The sequence below is a fragment of the Lepidochelys kempii genome, chromosome 12 (genome assembly GCF_965140285.1).
Source record: "Lepidochelys kempii isolate rLepKem1 chromosome 12, rLepKem1.hap1, whole genome shotgun sequence".
Taxonomy (NCBI): Eukaryota; Metazoa; Chordata; order Testudines; family Cheloniidae; genus Lepidochelys; species Lepidochelys kempii.
In genome coordinates, this window is record NC_136391.1 from 13,679,751 (window position 1) to 13,691,762 (window position 12,012).

Here is a 12,012-nt window from a genome sequence, read left to right on the forward strand (position 1 = left end):
GGTTTTCACCAAACAAAGAAACAAAAGATACTTGAAAGGAAAAACAAAAGCAATTTGTGCTCTCCAGTTATCATAATATAAATACCCACAGATTACTTGCATAGAGAGTTGATCAAATCTAATCTTTCAACAGCATTCCTTGTCTATTATAAATTACACTTACTTCAGATAAGTGTAGTTTGTCAGTTCATATCCAGCTGTAAATTAGAGCAGTTTTGCCTTTTGGAGGAAAAATCCACTTTTGCAATGTGTCTCATTGACTTTCTGTAAATTAGCAGCTGCAGATCCATGAAGCACATTTCAAGATAGAGCTGTCTATTGGCACCTTTACACATATACAGATATGGATATAGATAGTACATTGATATTCATTGATATTCAGCTGATTTTTAAAATAAAATGAAGTAGCAATTTAACTACTAAATCTTTGTACAAATACCAGGAATATTAATTTGCATAATAGTATAATTGACAAGCCATTAGTTCTTCTTGGTACAAGATTATACACCTAAGCTCACTTTCTTTAATCATCATATTGTGTGTGTTTAAAAAGACAAATTATTATTTAAACCAATATTTTCCTTCTGAGTGTATCGTGCCAATTTTTTTTTTTTTTGTTAGCCCTAACCTTCCCTCAGACGATTAGCCTATGAAGGGCTCACTCCTGTAAGGGCCAGAACACTCTGGCCCCAATTCTGCACAGCACTTCAATACATGCATTGAAGTCAATTGGGTGGCTCGTCCACTTAAAGTGTGTGCCCAGGTGCTTTGCTGGGCCACATCAAAGTGCTCAGCAACTGGCACAATGATGCGCAAAATGTTGGACTGACCATTGTAAGCAAAATTACCTCAGTATTGTGCGTCTATTGAGGGTAACTCTCAGAAACTGCAATACTTACATAGGTGTTGTATAACTTGTCATCCATAGATCTCAAAGCACTTTACAAAGGAGGTCAGTATCATTACCTCCCTTTTACACGTGGGGAAAAAGGAACCCCAGGGAAGCAAAGTGATTTTCCTAAGGTTACTCAGCAGGCCAATAGCAGAACCCAGGTCTCCTGACTCCCATTGCAGTGTTCTATCCAGTAGGCAACCTGGTCTCCCTTGTTCCTGTAGCAGGTGTCTCCCCTTCCCTCCTCCCCCAATCCAAAAAGGTTTCATTCTTTAATAAAGACTGTGGATCTCCAGGAGCACATATTGCAGTAAATAAGTGTGAGCCAACAAATTCAGCTGCAGCCACAGTAGCTTGAGGACACTGTGGCTAACCTTCCCAGCTACAGCAGAGGAGACTCGTGAATGAACAAGAATAATTCACCAGCCTGTCTCCAGCTTCTGTCATGCTTCAAAATTACCAGTCATGCTGCCTGCATTTGACTCTCTCGTGAATCACTGATTGAGACAGACAGCTAAGTGTTGATTATTTGTATCACACCAACTGTATGTCTGCACCCCACAAAAACAGTTAGAAGGACATGGCCTTGCCTCAAAGAGTTGATCGGTTGGACTTGACACGATAAACAAACAAGGGAAGGAGCAGTTTGTGGCAGTTATCCTGTTTTCAGATGTGTTCAGCACAACAGAGTCCTGATCTTAATTGGAGCCTCTGGGTTCCACTGCAGTATAGATATTCAAGTAATAGTAGTAATGGACAGAGGGAGAAAATGGCTAACATAAATCAGGTCACACAGGGAGCTTAAGCACATATTGTTGGATAGGAATGGTTGTTTTTACAGGGCTGATCAGTTCACTTCTTGTAGACACCATGGCAGAAGTGGGTTTGTTTAGGATGGAGACAAGGGCAGGGGTTGACAGATTGGTTCTGGGAAGGCATTCCAGGCATAAGGGGAGAAGGCCTAGAGATGTTTGTGAGGCACTTCTCATTAAGGAAGAAAGCAGCACCTTAGATACAGCATAGTTTAACCATACTTTAAATGGTTCTTGGGCATAGGTGTCTAAGAAGCGACATCATTACACCTTCCGAAAACTTTTACCCCAAAATGTATTACAAAGCCAACCACTTGCAATAGCCACTAGTTTAATAAACAACATATAAGGACATTTAGCAGGTACATGTACATTGAAATTATTATTGCTAATTAATGGTGAAAATAATTAGGCCCACACCACTCAAAAGTACGCATAAATTCTTCTGTTATGAGTGGCAGTGAACTTTGGCCTCTGCTGTTCTCTATAATGTTTGAGGGATTCTTCTCCTCTGTTGCTGATCACATTCTTTCTAAAACTGGATGCAGGGCCACTTGTGTGAGCAAAGTGGGACTGCAGTGCAGTACTTAATTTCAGAGAACATTACTCACTGGTAGGCAGGCAAAATGACTTCACTGGGTGGTTATCTGCCCTCCTAATGCAGAAAAGGTCTAAAAACCCTTTCCCCATATGACTTTCCCATGCTTAAGTACATGAGTTTCCTGAGCTCTTGAGTTGGGTTGCTTTTTAGCACTGTGCATGGCACAAAGATTTATGTTGCTCCATGTGACCATACCAATCATCCATCACTATTAGTTACAATAAAATCTCTCTCCTTTTTTTAAAAGCCCTTTGAGTTAGATTCCATTATGAAGTTCACACATCACAGATGGTCATGTGCTTATTCAATACAGGAGTGATTTTCTAATCTTGGAATTGGAATAGAGAGAGGGCAACATTTTCAGAAGCACCTTTGTGATTTAGGCTCCTAAATCTCATTGAAAGTCATCAATGAAAGTTAATGGGATTTAAGTTCCTAAGTCACTGAGAAACTTGAATATTTTCCCAAGGTTGGACCCTTGACCCACTAAGAGGCTCCTAAAATTATGACAACCTTGCATGCTGAAGGAAAATGAGGGCAGATATAGGCAGGAGGGAGATACAGATTAGTGAGCAAAAATACATATCTGAGCACGATTGTTAAAAAGCAAATGTATCAAATTCATCCACTGTAGTTAATGGAGTTGCACTAAGGCTGAACATGATTGAAATAATTATGTCTTCAGGATGTAACCAGTGTAGTTCTCTCTCTTCTTTCATCCTTAAAATTTACTTTCAATTAATTTCAAATAGATAAAGAGATTATTTAACTTCTATTCACAAGAACACAGAACTATATTTGAACCATGCAAAATACTCCCATGAAGTATTCCGTTGCACTTATGCTATATCTCCTTAACCTCAGCTCCATCCCACCACACATTAATTTGAACTATATTACTTCTGTTTAAAACTAAATATAAAGCCATAGGTATATCCAGGTTCACAAATAAGCCAGGCCCACAAAAATCATGAGGTTTTTTTATGTGATCTTTTTATTTCCTGCTAGCATTTGAACTTTTTGGATGCACTTTGGTGGCATTTCCAAGCTTTTTATTGCAACCTTGAGACCTAGATACTTCCTCTCCCTGAAAGCTGAAAGAATCTTCTCACATAATCACTTGTCTCCAAGAGCTGTGGCTTTAAGTGAGACCTGAAACTGAGAGTAGACAACATAAATGATGTGACAAGTACCTCCCTATTACTTTAGATTAAAACCCTGATTTTGGGCCACATACTAATCCAGAATGAGAGGGAGTTCTCCCCAAGTCAGAATGTTCAGTCAGATCTTCCCCTTCAGGGATCAAGAGTTTGGGCCAGTGTGGTGGGAAAAGAGAACAAGGCCAGGAAACTAATACATACGTGGAACTACCAGGAAATCTACATAGACCTGTTTGGATCCTGGCCCATCCTAGTGCTGCAGGCCCACAGTTTGTACAGCACCTGGGACAAAGGTGCCCTCATCTATGATTGGATCTCCTAGGCACTACCACAGTACAAATAATAATAGATCTCTACCCCTCACCCCGAACAGCCTGGCTGCATCCCTTTGAAATAGTGCCACTTGTCTGTAGTCATGTGAGGGTGGTGGTAGGGCTGAAGCAGAACAGAGGGATGGAGTTGGGCCTGGGAAAGGCTGTTCACATACGCAGCCGGGCTGGAAGTGGCTTTGCACAAGGAGCTCAGCAGCAAAGGATAAGGAATCCAGCAAAGTCCCTGCCAGTTTGGAATGAGAAGACAATCTGCTGGAAGACTGACAGTGGTGGAGAGCCGGAGGATGGCAATGGAATAGGGTTTGTACATACATGGCGGGGGGCAGAGAGGCAGAAGCTGCCACCAGACTGTTAAGGAGAGACATAAAGCATATAATACCTGATCAGCAAACAAAGAGAAAATTTGGGGACTTCTTAGTGAGAAGGGGAACCTAACCAAAGCAAAGGCGTTTAAAGACATTTCTTCTTTAAAAGAATTTTTTAAAAACTCCAGGAAGATTGTTACTGATGGTGTTTGCTATGAGCTCAGCAATAGCTGATGTCTTTCAGAGCAACATATTCAGAGATATGCTTGCATATAATGTCCTTACAGGATCAGACTATTAATCTAGTTATCATCGATTATTTTATAAATTATAGTGATCTCTTTAATCTAGTATCCTTCAGCTCCTGAAGACAATGCTCCCCTCCACCGCCACTAAAACTGCACTTCTGTGGTGTGGGAAAATCCCTTCTTGACTCCCACAGCTGTGTGCCTTGAAGCATAAGATTTGATTACCCATATATCATTAGTTTTCATAGCTATACATGTTGTTTATGGTAAGGAAATAAGCCCCACAACGCACACCTTTTAAAAACGAAATCCATACATTTTTTGTCTTCCTGTATTGTGATCCATTCTTAGAGATCCCTCTATCTTAAGCCCAACTATGTTAATCAGTGGGTATTTCAGCAGAGCTGCATTTGAGCTGGGTATTTAGAGTCCTCTGGCTCACTCAAATCACAGTTTGCTTTTGAAGAAATCAAAACCCTAATTTTTCTCTTGCACAGCACTCGAAAAATCACATATTTTAGTACAGTACAAGTCAAGTCCTGGGGTTGCACCAATGTTCCTCAGAGGAGTATTTGGCCCTGTTTAAAGGTTAAAAACATATATTAGGGAATGCTGTGTTTTATATGATAAAATGATAAATGGCCTTACTTAAATGACCAAGGGGTATCTACTTTCCTTCTACTCTATTTAAAAGGTTTCTGTGAACATTTTACAAGCCTTATTGTGCGGATTGTGACTGTCTAAGAGCAAAAAGAAACAATAGCCTCTGATGTCCACAAAGACAGGGCTCACCACACAGGTGCCGTGTTTTACAACACCACTCTATCTTGTCATTCAGAACTGCTCCCTGAACAAATTGCCTGTCATATTTAAAGATAAAATCTGACAGTGTCACATCTGACAAGTAGTCCTCAACCCTGACACACTACATGGAGCTGAATTTTGCTAGATTCACTGTAGATGGATTTGTCTTTAGAGATTCATAGCGAAGCCAGCGGCTGGCAGAGTGGCAAAAATTATCTCACAACATTGCTACTAAGTGTCAGACGTTAGGAAGCGGTTGCTACACAATAGAAATGTTCCAAGTGTTGGGGTTTTGTGGTTGTTTGTTTACCCCACAGAAATTGTTTTTTTTTTACATATTGTACTTCTCTGTAAAATAATGATGTGCTTCTAAATTTAAAAAAAAGGCAGCATTGCATTTCAGGAGATATATTTTCATTACTTCTTAATACTGAACTGCATTTATTTTATAGGCTGCTGGATTTTTTTAATCTCTTGAGGTTTTGAAAGGTATATTCAGTAAATAAGAACTAAATAGTAATTACATAGCAGTTTTAGTAATTATAAATATATGGCTCTAGTGGCTGCCTTTAAAAGCGTCTGGATTTTGCTCTAGATAAACAGACAAGGTTACCTCAGGACCTGCAGTATTCCTTACGGGAATACGTTGGGAATACCAAACTAATGTTATTTAACTGTTGAACATGACTGGAAAGTTCTTAAGGGGGAAGGGGGCCATTGCAAAGTAATGTGAAAATCACAATGCATGACTGGCTTTAAAATAAACACCTTGCTTTTTGCAAAAGGGCCATATTTATCCAGTCTCTCACAATACATCTGCAAGATTTGCTAGTGCATCTCTTTGTAGCCACTTACATCTTTAGGCATAAATTAGATCATTGTACTTTCAGCTATCCCCTTTTTCATGGACACACAAAGTTTTAGCTGTACAAATGGAGGCCTCAGGAACTCTGTTCTCCTCCTTATGTTCTTTAGTCATGACTGCTGAGCTGTATGCTTGCTTTGAGGGGGAAATAAGGCCCAAAATATTAAGTGCAGCTCAATACATCATATTTCATCAAATCACCCTGCACAGACTCACTTGATGCTGAAATGTCTTTTCATACATATTCCAGGTCTAGTGATGGACCAGTGTAAATGGAACAGCACCACCACAAGGCAAAAGTGACCATACGTAGATCTGCACTCTTACTGACAGCCCTGTTCCCAACTCTGGAACATGTTGTGTTGTATATTGTTGGCTCCCCAAGTATATTTTGAATGTCTTACTTTTGAGGAAATCCTCTGCGATGGTGGGAAATGGATGAGAACGCTTTCATAAAATCAAGAATTTTTCCAGAGAATATGTTTTGGGACCAGCCAAAATAGAGGATAGGGCTGGTGCATCAGTGTAGCCCAGCAGCCTTGTGAGACAACTGTCTTTGTAAACACTAAACACTCAGAGTCAAATTGTGTCTTTGTTCCTTCAAGGAACAGGGACAGGGGATGCAGCATTATAGTGCCCAAGGAGTGATGCTCAGACACCCATGGCCAAAGCACCATGAAGGAGGCTGTACATGTGGGGGGAGGAGGAGGGAGTGGTAAATGGGGGCTGAAAGCAGGGCTCTTTAGACCTGCTGCAGAAATAGGTAGCCTACACTCTCCCAACGCCTACCTCTGGGTGGTAGCAGGCCTGCAGGAAGGATGGGATCCTAACCACATCCTCTGAGGGCCATGCGGTGCCTCTTGACAAGTTGACCAGCCTCCCTCTTGTGGTCAGGCAGTGCTAGTGGTAGGCGTCTGGCCCATTCATATGTCAGTCTCCAGGGGCGATGAGCACCTCCCCTTGCCCGTCTTCTGAACTTGGATATGCAAGATGGATGATGTATTTTAATTAAGCCAATACTGGCAGCTGGACAGGAGTGAAACCTACTGTGGGTAAGTCTTCAAGGGAAACAGGGAGCCAACAGAACTGTGGAATTACAACGTTGAGAACAAAGGCTCAGAGGCAGCCACATTCTCACCCATTCACTGGGAGTCATTTGTGCAGGCTCCAACTTATTGAAAGAGAAGTTGGGCTGTGACTTTAAGACTAAATAGACCAAATTCTGGGCTGGCCTAACCCTCTCGCAACTCCTATAACTTCAGAGAGAAGGGTAACTCAGGCCAGAATTTGCTCTAATGTGTGTAAGCTTTAGAATATCTATAATTATCTCTGTAACAAAGCTTTCCGATAGCATGAACAAATCTCCTTGACATTTCCGTACTAACAAGTTCTCTGAATACAGTATTAGCCTGTTTCCTATGGAATATGACTTTGTTGTAGGAATAGTGTTGGTAAAGGGCATAATTGCTGTTCTCTTCCACAGCAACAAATGTTATTTAAGGGTAGATCCTCTCACAATGTCTCTTGGAGGCACTTTTCCCAAGAGAAAACCACTTTATTATGGAGGAAACTGTTTTGACCCCATTAGCTGAACTACAGATCTCTAAGCAAAGGCAAACCATTCTCAATTCAAGAAAAGCCAGGGCAACCATACGGAAGAGGTGCAACGTCTGACGTTCCCGAGATCTGCATTGTGCACCATGTGGGCAATTGCTGAATGCTCACTATGTAAGACAACTGGGAGAGTAATATGTAACAAAGGAGTCTGAAAGAAGAGTGAATATTAGGGTACACAGAGGAATAAAAATTCCTGAAAAAAGGTTACTTTGGAAATATACCTCGTTAAAGAAATCAGTATTGGGAAGAGGCTCTGCATGATTTATGCCCTACACATCACCGTGCACTCTAAGATTAGTATGTAAATATATAGACATACAAGATAGTATGTGTTTTAGTATATAAACAGCTCTATTCCTATCTTTGTTCATGCATATTTGATTCCATCCCTCTGAGTATACTGGAAGCTGCATAAGTAACCTTTAAGAGTGGAAATGTCACAACTTTAGTTAGAGAGACAAGAGAGAGAGTCCAATCTTTTATTGGACCATCTTCACCCATCTTGTCTCGGTAGTATCCTGGGACTGACATGGCTACAGCTACACTGCATATAACTGTAGTTAGTTAGTTAATTGTGGTCTTCATTCTAACAATAGGGCTGTTGCACAACAAACTTTCACAACATTGATTTTTTTTCTCCTACCAGCTGGGAGCTCTGCTGAAAGAACAATAGATTTAATAATATCAGCAAAGCAAAGAAACCAAGAAAGTATGAGCTCTTGAAAATAAGAAGGTCAAGCCACAATCAATTTCCAGATTTAAAATGATGTTTTTAAAATGTATGTTTAACACCGGTTCCTGTTCTATGTTTAGCAAGTCAAAGCCTGTACGGTTTAAAGTTCTTGAATGACTGCTTTATCTGGTAGCCCAGAGTTAAGCCCCGGAGGTTAAGCAATAAAAGAGAAACAAAAATAACTTAACAGTTTTTGCAGTTAGTTGAACCCAGCAACAGCTCCTTAAACAGCTTTTACCTTGCTAGGGTTTAAAATGCTCATAAAGCTACAAGATGCATTTAAAAGCTATGAATTTGCTAAGTAGGATTTCATTTCCCCTTCTTATTAGAGGTCATTAAATTTATTAGATGTTACTAAAATCCTTGTAAACAGAAAATATGAAGGCTTATAAAATGTGCTCTCTATTTTCAGCCTAATAATTAAGATGCAGCTAGGAACAGGCTAATAACAGAGCCCTAATTTATGAGATGCCATTAGATCCAAAATCTCAGGAGTATGTATTATACAGTGAATTGAATACAATGCCTACTGAACGACAAGTGATTAACCCTAGCACTATATAGAAATATAAATACATTATACAAAGGATGTGATAGAGTTCAGAGTGAAGCACTGCATAGATATTACCTCTCACAGGATATATTTTCTATTGGATACAACCTCTTAAATCAAATTCACCACTCACTGAAAAGGCAAGTATCCTGACTGCTATAGTAAGTCCAAATTTTCATATGCTTTTCCTGTTTCTTTGCATCTGTATGACAAGCCCATGTATTTCTTTGGCTTTGGGCTGCTGTTTCTTTAATCCAAATGATCTTTAAAGAAAAGCAGCAATCTAATAAAAATATTTAATAAAAATGCGCTGTTATGTACCTGTGACAGCAAAATGCAGACGTCGTGGTGGATAGACATAACCAGTGATGAGCTGCCAAAATCTTAACAACGGGTTCCCTCCTCACCCCACGAGGGGGTCGTGGCCCACCCCCGCTCCCCAGGACTCCTGCCCCATCCAACCCCCCTGCATTCCTTGACGTCCCCCCCCAGGACCCCTGCCCCATCCACCCCTCCCCGTCCCCTGACTGCCCCCAGAACTGGGCAGGAGGGTCTCGTGGGCCACCATAGTGGGTGCCCACCCCACCCCTAAGAGCCAGAGGCACCTGCTGGGGGCCGAGGTAAGGAGTCCCGGCGGTGTTTACCTGGGGCAGCTCCCAGGAAGCATCCAGCAGGTCCCTCTGGCTCCTAGGGGTGGGGAGCGTAGCTGGGGGGGGAGCAGGGGGAGCAGCCACTCCCCCACTGATCACATCAAAAGTGGTGCTTTAGACGCTGACTCCCTGGGTGCTCCAGGGCTGGAGCACCCACGGGGAAAATTGGTGGTTGCAGAGCACCCACCGGCAGCTCCCCACCCCGCGCCCGGCCCCAGCTCACCTCCGCTCCACCTCCTCCCCTGAACGCACCTCCCCGCTCTGCTTCTCTGCCCCCTCCCCCGGCTTCCCGCGAATCAGCTGTTCGGCAGAAAGCCTGGGAGGGCTGAGAAGCAGGCGGCGGCTTCACACTCAGGCCGAGGGTGGCGGAGGTGAGCTGGGGCGGGGAGCAGTTCCCCTGCGCAGCCCCTCCCCCCCGGGTTACCTGCTGCGGCGTGGACGGCCCTCCTCGCGTTCCCGTCCCCCCCCCGCCCAAGCTCACCTCCACCTCCCTGGGCCTGAGTGGGAAGCCGCCGCTTGCTTCCCAGCCTCCCCCGGCTTCCCGCGCAAACAGCTGATTCACGGGAAGCCTGGCCGGGGGGAGAGAGGGGGCAGAGAAGCAGAGCGGGGCGGCGCATTCAGGGGAGGAGGCGGAGGTGAGCTGGGGCTGGGGCGGGGAGCTGCTGGTGGGTGCTCTGCACCCACCAAATTTTCCCCTTGGGTGTTCCTGGAGCACCCATGGAGTCGGCGCCTAAGGCACCACTTTTGTCCGGTTAAATTTAGAAGCCCTTTTAGAACTGGTTCTCCCTCGCAGAACAGCCGGTTCTAAAAGGGCTTCTAAATTTAACAACCGGTTCTAGAGAACCGGCTCCAGCTCACCAGTGGACATAACGCACACACTCAGCAACAGGAATATAGCTTTAGATCTTCTGCTTCAGGAACACAAGCCTCACCACATTAGGTAAAGGAGAACTTCTACTAGCTGTCGTGGAGCTTGTATCCTTTGTGGGCCTGCTGCTCCAGGGTAACAATTGCTCAGCTGAGCTACAGTGATGGGTGATAATGCTCCTCCTTATTATGAAAGGAGGAGCATTAGTCTCTTCTTCTTGGATGATTTTGGTTATCGCAGGGCAAACTTTCTGTACAGAGGATAGAGACAAATTAAAATCTAAATGCGACATGAGATACTTAACCAGTCACTAGTAACACATGCAGTGCACCGTGGCATTCATAGCAGGAATCTGCAATCTCAATAAAGAATGAGTGACATGTCTTCTCTGTTTTTCCCATTTCATTGAATGAACAGAAGCTGGGGAACTCCTTTACTGGGTGTCACAATATTCTGGGATTAACACTGCACATCTAAGACCTAGAGAAGTGACTTCTTGGCTGTAAATACCTGGGGCCAAATTGTGCCTTTCGGGACTGGTCTGCATGGGGGCTGTGTGGAGCTACTACATGCCACGAGGTAGCTCAGAGAGCATGCCTCAAACAAAGCACAATCCTTTCCTGGGCAGATCAGAACCCTGTCAAGGGAGGAGATCCACAGGTTGTTCTATCCAGTATACCAGGCCTCCTCCGTAGACTGAGGCAGAAGAGCCCTAGACTTTTCCCTGCTCCACTCAGGGCAATGTACGCCCCCTGAGGCACACAGGGGGAGCAGTCCCTGCATTCTTCTGAGTGCATGGACTGTTATTGTCCTTGGCACATGAGCTGCGGGTGGCAAGGAACAAGCTCCTTGTATCCCAATCCTTTCCCCTTGTTCACAGTTCACACGAGCTCCTGTATGAAGAAGTCAGTAATGTGATGTGTTTCACCATTGCTAGGTCAGACTACCGGGCAGAAAAGGTTAGGGGGTTCTTGGTTTTGAGAAAGACAAGTTGGAACAGACTGAGGGTATCTAGACTCCAAGCAAATTTGTCTTCATATTCCTGGGGAGATAGTAGTATAAAGTGTGTTACAGTTAGACGAAATAAATACATTTCAGGGCAATCCTTACTTCTTAGTGTGCCTTCATCAAGTTGCTTGTGCACTAAATTTTTTTTTTTTAAATGAGGAATTTGGTTAATCCTCTTCTAAAACCTAGAACTGGAAGAAAATGTTACATGCCAAGAAGTCAGAGTTGTTTGGAGTTTCCTCAAACAATTGCCTAATTCTTTTGTTTCCTAGATTTCAATTTATTTATTTATATTCTATACTAACTTTTTTGGGCAGAAAGTCAGCAATCTCCATGCACTTCTGAAAAAAGAGGCAAAGATGACCCAAAAAGCCATTCAGGATTTCAAACAGCAAGAAAAACACGAGTGCACATACAACCCTTGAAAGACTTCACTCTTTCAAGATGATCCCTAAGCCAGTCTCTGTAAAATTGGTGGACAGGTATTGACCCAATATATGGAGGGTCCAGAAAAACTGTACATGGAGCAACCATTTTTGGAGGCCTAAAAATAGTGCCACTTTA